This window comes from Cynocephalus volans, chromosome 2 (assembly GCF_027409185.1).
Source record: "Cynocephalus volans isolate mCynVol1 chromosome 2, mCynVol1.pri, whole genome shotgun sequence".
Classification (NCBI taxonomy): Eukaryota; Metazoa; Chordata; class Mammalia; order Dermoptera; family Cynocephalidae; genus Cynocephalus; species Cynocephalus volans.
The window spans coordinates 62905529-62919856 of NC_084461.1; positions in this window are offsets into that span (position 1 = coordinate 62905529).

Sequence of the window (14328 nt, forward strand, 5' to 3'; positions counted from 1 at the left end):
TCTTCCACAGACAATATAGTCCTCCAGGAATGAGGACAGAGGACTCACATAGAGAAATGAAGTTGCCAGAATGTTCACTGTGCCCAGGAGATCTAAAGAGTTTAGCTGAAGAAACTGGTCATTCAGTTCAGCTGGGATCAACCAGCCTGCACTGACAGCCTACAGTGTGCCAGACATCTCTGGGGACATTTGCTCTCAACCTGAGAGCTCAGACTGGGGGTGTATGTTTATCCCTTTTAACTTACACCCACTCTCTTTAGTTTGTGCATGTTTTTCTTATTTTAGCTTTCCTGAAATCTTGAACTTCCTCTGAGACCTTGAACTTTTTAGGTTTGAAGTTCATGGTCTGTGGATGTCTGTGTAGGATGGGCTCAAAGGGTTTGAACATTGGAGAAAGGGAACGATGACTCCAGCATACAAAAACCTCAGCAGAAAGAAGTTCAGGGACATTTGCTCTGATTCATGGAGAACTGTAATAAGTGACAACACTCATGACTCAGGTGGGGATTCAGCAGCTCTGCAGAGGTGGTGATAATGGTTATGAGTCATAGCTTTATGTTCTTGTTAAGTGTAATTGGGTGAAGAATAAATATTGTCAAGCAGTCACAGTCCATGTCACCAACCTTTCAACAAAGAAACACCCGTCACTGGTGTCCCACTCTGGTCTTCAAGGTTTGCGGCTAAAATGCAGACTATTTATTTCGAGAAACGATGTACACAAGTAAATCAAAGTAGCAATAATGTCTACACCAAGTCTTACCGATATGTACAGAATTTGATAACCAATAAATCGGTAAGAACCTGCTTATCTAATACTGCACATATTGGTATATAGAAATAATTCCCAAACTTGACTGATTCTTAGAATTACCTTTTTTTCTTGGTAAATCTTAATTAATAGTATATAATACATATACTCATTCACTACTTTTTTCTTTGGTATACCATAATCAATATTTGAGTTTAAATCTTTTTCACGTTCAGTTGGTCTAAAGATTCTTTTGAATTACTTTTTGTTTCACATCATACTGACTCCCTGATTTATTTAACCAGTCCTTATACTTTTGGAGTCTTTTGCACATTTATTACTGGTTCTATGAATGGTTAATGAATACCATGCGGTCCTATTTAATCGTATTTGAGTAAAATTTTCATCCCTGTCTCCATTTTTGCCAATAAAATTAGGCTCTACAGACCTGACTCTTGTTTTGAAAGCTAACTAATGAAATTCTAGAACATGGCTTTAAAAATGCAAGTCTTCCTAATGAACAAAATGAGGCTCAGGAAAGAATGAAGCTGACTCTCTTCCCTGAAGCTTTGGTGGGAGAAGATCATCTGTGTCGTAGAACAGTAAACAGAATCATATTGAGAAGATGTTAGAATGTGAACCCTCACAACAACATTTGTCTTGCTCTCCGGTGCAACATGGAGACTTGTATGAAGCTGTTTACTTGTAATCAATCTGTTCTTGGAGGTATGATTTGAATAGAAGAAACTTGCAAGACTCTGAAGATTCCAGAAATATTTGCCATGTCCTATGAAAAATAATTTCCAAAAGAAATCTGATTGGTTGTTGCTATGATCTGAATGGTTGTATTTCTCTAAAATTCATATGTTGGAACCTAGCCACCAAGGTGATGACATTAGGAGTGGGGCCTTTGGGAGGTGATTAGGACATGAGGGCTCTGCCTCATGAATGGGATTAGTGCCCACATAAAAGGGCTTGAGGGAGTCTGTTTGCCTCTTTTGCCCTTCCAGCATGTAAGGATGCAGCAACAGGGCGCCATCTTTGGAGCAGAGAGCAGCCCTCACCAGACACTGGTGCCTTGATCTTGGACTTCCCAGCCTCCAGAACTATAAGAAATAAAGTTCTGTTGTTTATGAATTACCCAATGTATGGTGTTTTGTTATAGTAGCAGGAACAGACTGAGACAGTTGCCTTACTTGATAATTTGCTACCTTGGTACTAATGTTGTATTGACATCTCTTATAAGATGTTCTTACCCATATAAATACTTGGAAGGAAGTGGTCAGATCAGAAAAGAATTATTAGCACTTTTCTATTACATACCTAATAGGAACAGCAAATGCTATGACTCATTTTAACAATGAGATTGAGAGTTTTATCTCATTTATCCAGTTTAATTTCAAGGCACATAAAAAATTACATTTCTGTATATCATTGTGAGGTTTTTTTTTTAACACCAGTTGTAAGACTGTATCTGATTTTAGATATGCAAATATTTTCACAAATATAGATTCTTAAACAGACCTTAGAGATCAACAAAACTTTGCATTTTAAAAAGGTAATTCTTGTCATTTTATTTGTGTGTCAGAGGATACTTAATTGTCAGAATTATGTTTCTGTAATCGTGTGGCCATTCTTAACAGGGTATGACACTTAGGAGAAATTGCACCGAGTCCCCTTATCCCTACCCCTTAATGTTTTGTTGTGGGGAAATACGTTTAAGATAAGGCAACTTAAAAGGAAAATTAAAGTGCAATGTCACAAGGAGGCAATGGCCAGCATTCTGAATGGTGCGTGGAAGACACCACGAAGTCTTGATGTTTCCTGGCCATCAAGTAACCCAGGAGATGAGGAGAATTCTGTGCTAACTGTCCATTGAGACGTCAGGTCTTTTAGGACACCACTGGGCAGTGCTATTCTGCCTTTTTCTGTAGACCACTTCCATCTCAAATCCTTGCAAAGGACTGGCCATCTGATCTCCCAAGCAGTTTGGGACCTGAATAGATTGCTCCATTTTGCTCTGCCTGAGGAATGTTACTTCTACCTTTATGGTTTTAGCTGTATCTGTATTATTTACTTAAGATTTTTAATAAGGTCTTACTCTGTTTCCTTAGATAATCTACTTTAAAAGGAAACTTTATGTTATTATCTTACATGAAAAAACTAGTGTCAAAAAACAAAATTACAAGGGCCGGCCTATGGCTCACTTGGGAGAGTGTGGTGCTGATAACATCAAAGCCGAGGGTTCAGATCCCTATATAGGGATGGCCAGTTCACTCACTTCTGAGAGCGTGGTGCTGACAACACCAAGTCAAGGGTTAGGATCCTCTTACTGGTCATCTTTAAATAAAAAAAGAAAGAAAAAACCCCAAATTACAACAAATTTAGTGATGGATCTAATTGGCTTTCATTCCCATTTCATGAACTGGACAGCCTCCTTTCCACAAAATAGAATGAGGTCTCCCATTGGATGATAGCAGAACAGCAGGTTTTGTAAAGTGGGAACAAGGACACAGAACAATAAGAAAAAAAGCTGATTGGTTAACATCAGGTTACTTCAGTTTACTTTTTTGGTAAGGGTTAAAGGAGAGGGGATTTTAGACTGAAATCTGTTTTCAGGAAGAACTGGTCTGTTTGGAGATCTCCTTTTTTTCATAAAGTTTCAGTTTGATTGTGTGGCATTTAGTTGAGTGACTGCATTTTGGTTTGGGCTGGTCTCTTGGGGCCTACTGCTGGAGCTCAGTCCAGAACAGTGGCCTCCCATAATTTCCATTCATAGTGTTTAGGATATCACACTATAAATGGAAGGCAACTATAGGCCAGAGATAGGCCCACATCAGAAAAACCCTGCTTCAAACTCCCAATGTCTTCTAAAGCCTTTCTCAGCTGGCAAAGTTCTGAATGATCTGGTCTCTGTCCACTGCTCTTTGTGCTCCAGCTGCTACTGTCCAGGCCCATTCACCTTCTCCCAAGGTGAAGGTGTAGTTTTCAGAATAACAGAGAATCAACTAAGAGAATGAAACTAAGACAGAATCACTTAAAGAGGAATTATTAAGACCAGGCATCACAACCAGAGAAAGCTGTCCTGGGTGAGTTAACAGAGAAGGGCGGGGAAGATCTGCTTATCTGGGGACTAGCATAGGGAACACTAAAGACAAATTTATTTGCTGTGAGTTTCCATTAGGCAGACCTGTAAAATATCACAGTTTGGTGTGCAAGGCAGACTGAGCCTTGAGAAGACACAAAGCACACTGCCAGGGTCTGGCACCATGTCTGGCAGATTGGAAAATGGATGGTTGTCAATGATACCTGAAAGGCCAACATGGGTGTTTCAGATGATAAAACTCACTGTCCCTGGCCCTTGTATAATTTGATTTCTGATTCCCTAGGCTGATAAGAGTGTGGAGGGGATGTGAATCATTTGACCACACAACTTCCTGTCTGCCCCTCCCCCAGTGCATTGATTGGGTTGAGTGCTTAGCAGTCATGTGCCCACTAAGAACACTGCGTGCATACTCGCTCTTCACTCTCCTGCTCCTTCATACACAAATGCACAGTCTCTCTCCTAATAGGAGATGAGCTCCAAGAGTTGCAGCAATAATCTAATTTATTGATTTTGCTTTTCCGGTTGCCTTTTCTGAGAAGACACATTACTATAATGTAAGGTATGGACGTTGCTGATGTTTATAGGAAACAGAGTTGGAACAAGACACCAGTGCAGACTGAGAAGCCAGGTTGTGGGGAGCCGGTGTTTCATGGATGCCTGCTGCTGCTTCCTCAGGCCTCCCTGCCACTGGTAGCTCATTGGTAGCTGCCCATTGGGACTTCAGGTGATACCAAATGTGCATGTTCTCACTGTATCACACTTGCAGCATTTAAAAAGACTGTAAGTGCCAAGGCAGGGAAGGGGAGAGAGGTGGGATTGGAGGATTTTGCTCACTCATACGTAGCCTTCATCAGCATCCTCCAAAGCTGCCTGAAATAAACATTCAGTTTATATAAACGTTTCGTGCTATGTAAATGCAGCTTAAAAGTAAGTGCCTCTTCCAACCATAAGGTGGCCCCTGAACCCATTCTGGAAAAAAATTCTGAACCTGGGGACAACCTGGCACGGAATTCTTCCCTCAAAGAAGGTTTGTGAATTAGAGTAGTATGTTTTATATCACTATATTCACCAATATCTGGTTCTTCTCCTATTTTAGGCACATGGAGAATTGCACTTCTCAGTCCATTTGCAGTTATGACTAATCATGATGGCCAATGTAATGATACACATCATTTCCAGGCTGAGATGGTGTGATTTCCTGGGCTCTTTCTTCCCCCACAAAGGCAATCATGGAAAAGGCCTTATGCCGAGATGGAAGGCCCAAAAGATTGATGCAGCCTTGAGTAACTCAGTCACCACACAGAGGACAACTGCCCTAGAGAGCTGCCATGACCCTCGAAGGACACTGCATAAGAGAGAAATAAGCTTTCATTGTGGTAAGCCTCTGAGATTGTTTCATTGTGTGTTATTACAGCATAATTTAACCTATCCTTACTAATATAAGAAGACATTTTCAATGGAGTGCCTGCCAATTCTCCTCTGATCTCATCCTTCCTCTCCTCCAGCCAGGTACTGTCTCCCAAGCTAGATCTCTCTATTCTAATTCTCTCCCATAGTCAAACCATACTCAGACCCTTTAACCACCCAAACCTTAGGACACTACAGACCCAAGAATCTTTCTCAAGCCACACTTGCCTAAGCAGGAAATTCTTGTGAGAACATATCCATTTGTTTCATAAAATAAAAATTTAAAGCCCCATAGAGAAATAATAGTTTAAGTATCCAGGTGAGTGGAAAAAGAACACTCTCAGCTCTGTTTTCTCCCATTATACTCTCACAACACGCTTCTGACACCAGATGTGTGGGGGGTTCTCTCCACACACTAAGCAAGCAATCAGTTCTGCAGCAGACGCCAGCTGGGTGTCGTCCAGTTCAATTCAGTTCCAACACTATCTACCTGGAGATGATCACAAGCCCCAGTTTGTTTTATCTGTGCTTCTGACCGACTGGGTATACAAAGGATACAGATGAAGAGACGCATAGGGCAAGGTATGGCAGAAGGGGCGTGAAACTTCCATGCCCTCCCCAGGCAGACACCCTCCAGGAACCTCCACATGGTCAGCTATCCTGAAGCTCTCCAAACCCTGTACTCTTGAGTTTTTATGGAAGCTTCATTACTCAGGCATGATTGAAGCATGAACAACCATATGGAAATGTGATTGGACAAAAAGAGTATGATTTGAAACTAACAGACTGGGTGGGGAAAAGCCAGCAAGCCTGTTGGTTCCGGTTCTTCTGGGCTGCTCTGTGCAGCATTCCTTCCTCCTGGGTGTGGAGTGGAACCACTTCTGGAATGGGGGTCTCATGACCTACAATCAGATAAGGTAAGTCAGAGAATTTCCTGCTTTGGGGAGAAAAAAGAGCAGGTGAAAGGAAGGCAGGAGAAGGTCAGAGAGTAGCATGAGCCAGGAACTGTGGATGAAAACCAGTATATAAATATCATAATGTCACACCAGGGAAGACAGAATATTTGACTCTCTTTACTTGATGTATCTTTACTTGACTAAATCGAGAAGTAGGTCGTTTGTCTTTACTAAGTAAAGATAAAAAACTACTTTCCCTTTTTCCTGACACCTCTAAAGTTAATCTTAGGATTTAAAATGTTGGTGTAAAAATAGTTGCTTTTCCCTCTTCTGTAAAGTTAACACCTACGGTGGAGTCTCAAACCTGAAACCATTTGCACAGAAATATGCCTCCTCGGTCTAGAAGTCAGGGTTGCAGCCTTGTGAATGTCTTCATCAAACTGCCTGAAACTTCACACTCTCATGCCATGACTGCTGGGAATAATGCTGAGAACTAACTGGATTTTTATTCTCTCCAATCACCTGTGGGTAAATCAGAGAATAAATAAAACAACAAATCCTTAGACATGCTTTAAGAAATCTACTGAGTGACCTTTAAGTTAGTGAAGTAAATCTTACGTGGGTGGTACGTCCACTTGCTGTTTTAACTTCAGTTAGATGTGAATAACAGAAAATCTCAATACAGAGGCTTAAACAATTGGTTAATTGATGATTTCTCTTTGGTTTGATATTTTAGAGCTTCAAAGACCTCCCTGCATGTGAGAAGTAAACCTCAGAGGGCACTAGAATGTTTTCACTTGCCCTCAGGACACCAGAACTGTTATCAGATATAAAAAGGTTGGAAAGCAGCCAATGACAGATAAACCAATCTCACTTTTTGAGGAGGACACTGTCGGTTGCCTCAGTGGCAGACCCTGTTAGTTATCTACGTAATATGCAATAGTCCCCTCTCCGTCCTTCTCCAGTTCTTTTGGGACGGCAATATGCCTGGTGATAAATCACATTGCAACATAAGCCAATCATGACCACACCGTTTCCTGTTTTCTCGGACTCTCTTGCAGATAAGGATGACCAAGGAACCTCATGATGGGTTACTTTGGGGGATTTTTTTGTTAAAAATTTTGGCATTTTTAATGAAATGGACAAGAGTGGCTGGTGTTAAATCTTGCATTAAACATAAATAGAATGCTTGGTTATAAGCAGCCATGCTGTGATCATTAGACCCTAAGCCCCAGTTAGAAAATTAGAAAGTACTTTGAACTAGGAAAGAAAAAAAGACATAAAACAACATTAAATTGTATGAAATGACACAAACAATATTCAAGGGAAAAGTCATAGCATTAAACATCTATATTAGCAAAGAAAGATCTTAAAGTAAGTTGTCTCAAGTCAGTGGCCTCAGCTTTCATGGAAAAAAAAAAAAAACAACTCTGAAAAACAGGCAATGAAACCCAAAGTAAGGAAAAGAAGAAATAATAAAAGAGCAGAAATCAATAAAATAGAAAACAGAAAGAAAAAAAAGAGAGAAGATCAATGAAACCGAAAGCCAGTTCTTTGAAAAGATCGCTATAATTGATAAAGCTTAGGAAAAAAAGAAAAAAGACACAAGTTACCAATACATGGAATGATAAAAGTGTCATCACTACAGACTCTACAAATATTAAAAGAATAATAATGGAATATTATGAAAAATTTTATGCCAATAAATTTAACAGCTTAGATGAAATGAAAAAATTCCTGAATGACACAAATTGCCAAAGCTCACTCAAAAAGACATAGACAATCTGACAAGCTCTATACTTACTAAAGAAATTACATCTGTAGTAAACATGTTCCCATAAATAAAACTCAAGCTTCAGAAGGCTTACTCATAAATTTTACCAAACATTTAAGGAAAAAATACTACTAACTCTGCACGATCTTCTTCTTAAAAAGTGAACATGGGGAAAATCCTTCCCAACTCATTTTATGAGGCCACAATTACTCTGAGACTAAAATCAGTCAATGATACTACAAGAAAAGAAAAGTACAGCCAAATGTTCTACATATAGATGCAAAAATTCTAAACAGATAATACAAGGTTGGTTTAACATTTGAAAAATCTATCAATGTAATTCTCCATATAAATAAACTAAAAACAAAACAAAACAACTCCATGTGATCATCTTAATAGATGTAGAAAAAGCACTGAACAAAATTCAGCATGATTCCTGACATAAACTCTCAGCAAATAGGAATAGAAGGAATCTTCCATAATCTGATAAAAGGCATTTATAAAAATATACAGCTAACATCATTTCTGATGATGCAAGACTGAATGCATTCCTCCTAAGATCAAGAACAAGACAAGGATGACTGTTCTCAACACTTCTATTTAATATTGTCCTTGAGGTTCTAGCCAGTATAAACAAGCAAGAAAAAGAAAGAAAAATCACCCAAATTGGTGAGAAGAAAAAAACTGTCTGTTCATAGACAACATAATATGTAGAAAATCCAGGGGGATCTGCAAAAAAGCTACTACAATGAATAAGAGAGTTCAGCAAGGCTGTTGGTTATATACACCGCATATAAAAATTAATCGTATTTCTCTACACTTGCAAGGAACAATCAGACACTGACATGTTTAAAAAGCAATACCAATTACAATTGCATAAAATATATAAAATAGGGATAAATCTAATAAAAATGTTCAATATCTGTATACTAAAAATATTAATGAGGGAAAAAATTTTTAAACATATGTAAGTGGACAGGTAAATTGTGTTCATGGATCTGAAGACTCAATATTGTTTCACCGCCGTTCTTCCTCAGTCTATAGATTCGATGCAATCTCAACCAGAATCCCAGGAGGCTTTTTTGGAGAAATTGATCAACTGATTCTAAAATTTATATTGTAATGCAAAGTACCAAGCATAACTAAACATCTTTGAAAAAAAAATTGTAGGACTTATATTACCTGGTTTTAAGACTTATTTTAAAGCTGTGATAATCAAGACAGATTATCAAAGCAAAGCTAGACAAATAGATCAGAGGAACAGAACAGAGAGACCAGAAATAAACCCACATGTTCACTGACAACTGATTTTTCTTGCAATTTCAATTCAGTGGAAAAGGAGAGTTTTTTCAACAAATGATGCTGGAACAATTGAATACTCATGTGGGGAGTAAAAGTGAAGTCTGATTTGTGCCTCACACTATCTACAAAATCTAATTCAAAATGGATGATAGACAAATGTAAAATCTAAAACTATAAAACTTCTAGAAGAAAATGTAGAAAACCTATGCGACTTTGGGTCACAAAGATTTCTTAGATACAATACTAAAACCATGTTGCATAAAAGAAATAATTGATAAATTGAATTTTACCAAAATTAAAAACTTCTGATTGTTGAAAGGCACAGGTAAGAGAATGAATGGACAAGCCACATTCTGGGAGATAATATGTACATATAATATATATGATAAAAAGAATGCATAACTCTCAAAACTTGATAATAGGAAAACAAACAACCCAATAAAAATTGGGCAAAATTTTGGACAGTAACTTCACCAAGTAAATATACTGAAATAAGCACAAAAAGAGAGGCTCAAAATCATTAGGGAAATGCAAATTAACACCACAGTGAGATAAATTATATACGTTTTAGAATGGCTAAAATAATAATAATAATAAAAGACCATACCAAGTGTTGGCAAGGATATAGAAGAACTGGAACTCTCATATACTGCTGGTGGGAATGTAAAATGGTGAGCCATATTTTTAAAAGTTTGGTGATTTTCTTTAAAGAAAAAAATTAAACATCTTTTTATCACATGATCCAACCATCCTAGATATTTGCCCAAGAGAAAAGGAAATATATATCCATACACAGACACTTATACAAATGTTTAGAGCAGCTTTATTTGTAATAGTCAAAAACTGGAGACAATCCAAATGCCCTTCAATAAGTGAATGGGTAAACAAACGGTTATATATCCAAAAAATGTAATACTACTGGGTAATCAAAAATAATAAACTACTGAAACACATTACAACATGGATGAATCTCAAAATAATTATGCTAAGTGAAAGAAGCCAGACAGAAAAAAGTACATGCCGTTTATTCTGTTTATATAAAATTCTAGAAAATGCAATTTAATCTATAGTGACAAAAGCAGATCAGTGGTTCCCTAAGGTGTATGGGCAGAGAGACAGAAGGGGGGGATTATAAAAAGGAGTGAGGAAACTTTGGGGAGTGATGGCCAGGTTCACTGTCTTGATCGTTGTGCTGGTTTCATGGGTATATATAAATGTCAAAATGTATCAGATTGTCCTCATTAATTATGCAGAGTTTATGCTATATCAAATATACCTCTTTAAAGCTATTTTTTAAAGAAAGATGCTATTCCTGACATTGTTGAGCCACTTAACCAATGGATTAGCTATCTCCAAATCTTTTGATTATAAAAAAAATTCTGAATAATTAAGCCACACTGTCAGTTTTCCTATTACTTGCAGCTAGAAGCATAACTTACTGCTACCTCTACCCAACACCTTGGCTTACATAATAAAAATCGCAGAATATCAAAGCTTGAAGGGAACTTGGGGATCAGCCATTTAAAACCTCTCCTGCGGCCCCACTCTTTTTTGTTTTTAAAGATGAGGAAACAGAAATCCAGTAAACCAGGGGGACTTGCCTGGACTTAGCAGATCTGTTAGAGACGCAGGACAAGAACCGCAGCACGAAAACCACAGCGTCCTGATTCCCAAAGCTGGGCTCTCTCCAATGTGTCCTACTACAGGCTGCCTTTTTCAATTTTTAATTTCTAAATTTTACGTTCTTAAAACAGCAAAGAGAAAAAAATGGAAAATGGAATTAATTTAATGTTTACAAGTGGAATTACCTAGAGGAACTGTTGTTTTATAAATGAGGCACCAGAGCCTTGGGTTGCAGAGGAAAAAGGGGATATTTTCTTTTAGAGTAACAAAGCCAACAAAGAGGTCTCTTGAGGCAAGTAAAGGAAAATGACACTATTTGCCCTAAATAATTCTCAAATGTATGACTAACTTGACATCTGCCTCTGTTGAGTACTCCTCTGTGTGTGCATGCCTGGGATAGCAATCCTGATTTTTCCTAGGGTATTCACATGTTCAAGTTGAAGTGCAAAATTCAGTCATTTTGTGTTAGTTGACATTTTTAAAGTGATATGTCTTTTTTTATAACTGAAAACTAAATTTATTTTAGGTAGGCTTACTCATGAAGAGCTGAAAGGCTGTTTTATTCCTTAAATATTCCCATCTTTGAGCAAAGGCCAGACAATGAAAATTCTAGCCAAGATAGAATAAGACAGTTAATAATATCACCAAGTCACAGGCAACTGAAACCTTCCTGGTTCCACATGCCATTAATATCCTATGTGTCAAACAAAAGTTAGGTACTATAAAAGGAAAAATTATTCAATGATACTTGTCTAATAAAGCATGGTGAGGAAGACTTTATTCAGAATCTTTATAATGGGTATGGGGACCACTGTAACGGCATCTTGCCGGCAGGGACAGAGATTGGGCTCAACTCTGAATACTTCGTGGACAAGTGGGAATTTAGAGCCAAGGGCCAGGTGGGGATCAGCGAATGGAAAATTACTAAGAGGAAACTTCAGGAGTACGGGGGCTCTGGCTAACCGACCTAACAGGGTTCTTGCTGAGGACAGACCAGGGTGATCAGACATCACATTGGGGATGGTAGAGGGTGAGGAGCCTGATCAGATATCAAAGGTGATCAGATATCAAAGGTGATCAGGTATCAAAGGTGATCAGATATCAAAGGTGATCAGATATCAAAGGTGATCAGATATCAAAGGTGAAGGGGTTCTTTGCTAAAACTGGATTTTACAAGGAAGTGCACAGATAGTCTAATGAGAAGGTTCTGAAGCCTGACACAAGTTTGGCAAAGCAAAGAATCTTTGTCAGAACATAGCTGTTGTTGGGGCCCAGGAAGTGATACCCCAAAATGAAGGCCTGAGAAGCAGCCTCAAAAGCAAAGTTTTTCTATGACCTCTCCTGCTCTCCTGTCTCTTAACCTCATTCTCCCCTGAGGTAAGCCATAGAAACTAGAATTCCTCTCCCTCAAGACAGATCATAGATATACTCCAATCTTCCTCCTTGCCTTTCTGTCCTGGAGCTGGCCACAAAGAAATTCTCTGACCTACCTTGTCTGATTATAGGTCATAAGACCCCTAATTCCAGAAAAAGTCCCACCCCATACCCTGGAGGAATGAATGCTAGAGACTGATGGATCTTGGACATGACCAGTGCCATCTTGGACGTGACCGGTGCCATTTTATACACATTGAGCACAAAATGGCCACCAGCCTTTCCCTTATGAGAAAGTTTGTGATTTCTGAGAAATAGAAACTCTTCTACTTGTGCATGGGTGAACCTTCCACCTGATTGCATCAGCCAGCCTTATCTTCCACTCCAGCACCAACCCCCTCCCTGATTATGTGCCTTCCTTACAGCCTATATAAGCTCTCTCACCCCGATGCCAACTGCTGCTCTCCATTTTGAGTGCACTCTGGCAGATTCTTTTCATTTAATAAAGCTTGACTGGTACCCGGCAATTCAGCTCACTTTCTTTCAGAGACCAAGAAGAATCTGAACAGACAAGCCTGCTGGGTTGCCATTAGATCATACTTTCCTTGTCTAATCACATTGATATACAGCTGTGCCTGCTTCGTTGAATCTAAGCATAAATACAGACAGTTTTCCCTGTATCTTTGAGTCTTCATTCTGAAGGCTCCTGTGTCACATAAAACTACAATATAATAAAATTTGTTATGCCGTTTCTTCATATTAATCTGTACTTATCAGATGATTTTTCAGAGGACAGTCAGGAGGTTGAAGGTGATGTCTTCCCTTGGCCCCTACACTGTCATCTGTGTGGTTATTTTACTTTGCTTTGATAAAGTTTAGCATCAACACACATACTTTATAGAACCTTCCAGCTGGGGGAGGCTGATTTCTACTCTTCTTTCTTTCCAAGAAGAGTGATTCCAAATCTAAACTCAAAGCAACTTCTGGAAAAGTTACTGAAATGATGACATTTTTGAAAAATATGAGTGAACTACGAGGAGAGATGAAAGAAATTGAAATCACTCAGCCTCGAGGACACACTAAGAGGATATTGAATCTCTACCTGACATTATTTTCAAGGTTTCTTGTCCACATTCTGCTGGAATCATTCTTTAATTACATGGCATGGGAGACTGACATTTGCTATCAATATCCATTTCAGCTTCCTCCTCCTCAAGCAGAATCACAATTTTGTTTATGAGTGGCAACGTGCTGACAAAGGTCCAGCCAGGCTCCACTGAGCCCTCTTCTCCCCTGTGCCTCAACCCTGGCCTGGTCAAAGGACAAAATTACAGCAAGTTTAAGGCTCTCTATAGGCTTTATTGCAATTCTAGAATTGGGCAACACGTCATTCCACAAAACCGAAGAAGTGTTCCAATGAGCCGAGCAGAGGAGGTTGGTTTTATAGACAGAAGAGGCTGAAGAAAGCCAAACAAAGAAGGAAAAGTAGACTGGCCATTTCAACCTTCTTTCTTTGTAAGGTGGGGACAGGAAAACAGAACAATGGAAAAATGACTGACTAGTTAACAGCAGGTTACTTCAGGCTACCTCTTTCGTGTAAGAAATAAAGCAGAGGGAACTTCATTATCATACCTATTGAAGATTTAAACTGGCCTATTTGGGAAATTGGCCATTATCTTCTTCTCGTGACTTCTCAGGTCAGACTACAACCTAAGTGCTCTAGAACTTAGCAGGGGTGATTCCATTTTGATTTTTAGTCTGGTATTTTGGGGCCTAGTACAGGAACATAGTCCAAGACAATGGCCTCCTATAATTTTTATTTAACAGCCTATAAAAACTACAGACTCTCAACACAAATGATTTCTATCCTCCCTCCCTCCTTCCCCCATACTAAAAGACATGAAAAACATGTTTTTAACAGCTCAGGCCGCATCCTAGCCCCTCTTAAAGTGCCTGCCCAAGGAAGCTCAAGGTCGCCAAGAGGAGTCACTGTTCTAGCCAACCCTGATGATAGGCTATGACCGCCCTTCTTAAAGCATTTATTAAAATGGGCTTACAATTGTGAATCCTTCTTCTGTCCCTTTGAGATGTATATGTA